Here is a 1,098-nt window from a genome sequence, read left to right as displayed (position 1 = left end):
ACCTCACACACACCTGCACACAACAGGTAGGAGCTGCAGCTGCAGGGCAGGATGGAGGTTTAACCAGGAGACAAGTCCAGGAAAGTCCTCCCTGCGCTCAAGTTATCTTCTGATCTCACTTCAGTAAAGGGCTGAATTTAATGTGTGCGTCATGTTTTGATCAGCTGCAGTTTAAACCTGAACTACTTTAAATCTAAACAGTTTGATGAATGTGCACTTTGGAAATGTCACCTGGACATTTCTGCATGAATCCTGTGCATCTATGAAACATGTCGATCGGAAAGTAATCACGTTTGTTAAAATAATTTAACTAATGTGATCATCACAAAAAATAAAGACTGGTTATTTTTAGACAATTTTTTAAATCATTTTTAAAGATATCTACTAAAACCTTTTAATTTCCTGGGTTCATTGACTGTTTTAAACAAAAAGGTGCTCGTATGGAACCACAAATAAAAAAACTCATTTTTAAATTAACTATTAGCGCTTCGCTGTTTTATAACTGAACAAAGATGTAACTGAGTAAATGTCTTCAACCACGTGACGGAAGACATTTACTCTTCCTGTCCTGTCTGTCCTACCTGTCCTTCCTGTCTGTCCTTCCTGTCCTGTCTGTCCTTCCTGTCCTGTCTGTCCTTCCTGTCCTTCCTGTCCTGTCTGTCCTTCCTGTCCTGTCTGTCCTACCTGTCCTTCCTGTCCTGTCTGTCCTTCCTGTCCTGTCTGTCCTTCCTGTCCTGTCTGTCTGTCCTTCCTGTTCTGTCTGTCCTCCGTCTCTCTCTGGACTCGGGTCTCGGCGGCAGCGGCCGGAGCACGGAGGTCCAGGCGTCTCTTTCTTCTTTGTTTTAATTATAAACGTTATTTGAAGATTGTTCATATTAAGATACTTTGTATTACAATTTAAATTCTTCACAATTTACAAAAATTCATTTTAAGCCAACAACAACTAAGACACTTGATAAACGAACGATATAAAAAACTACTGAACAAACTATAAACACAACACTTGTGTTTTCACCCTCGTTTCTCGTGAGCTGGTCTCAAAGATCTGAGTTCAGCCTGAAGCTCCGATCAATAATCTGCTCAGCCTGAAGCTCCGAT

At 40.9% G+C, this 1,098-nt stretch overlaps 1 protein-coding gene across 1 annotated transcript in view; it reads left to right on the top strand.

Moving 5' to 3' along the window:
* LOC119430374 (gastrula zinc finger protein XlCGF57.1-like) overlaps positions 1–1,098 on the top strand; it is an 18,673-nt gene that overhangs the window by 14,428 nt on the left and 3,147 nt on the right. The gene's annotated exons all lie outside the window — the stretch shown is intronic.

Source organism: Nematolebias whitei, chromosome 3, assembly GCF_014905685.2.
Source record: "Nematolebias whitei isolate Nwh7 chromosome 3, NemWhi1, whole genome shotgun sequence".
Taxonomy (NCBI): domain Eukaryota; kingdom Metazoa; phylum Chordata; class Actinopteri; order Cyprinodontiformes; family Rivulidae; genus Nematolebias; species Nematolebias whitei.
The sequence above is the reverse complement of the archived record's forward strand: the minus strand, read 5'-3'. Positions and strand labels throughout refer to the sequence as shown.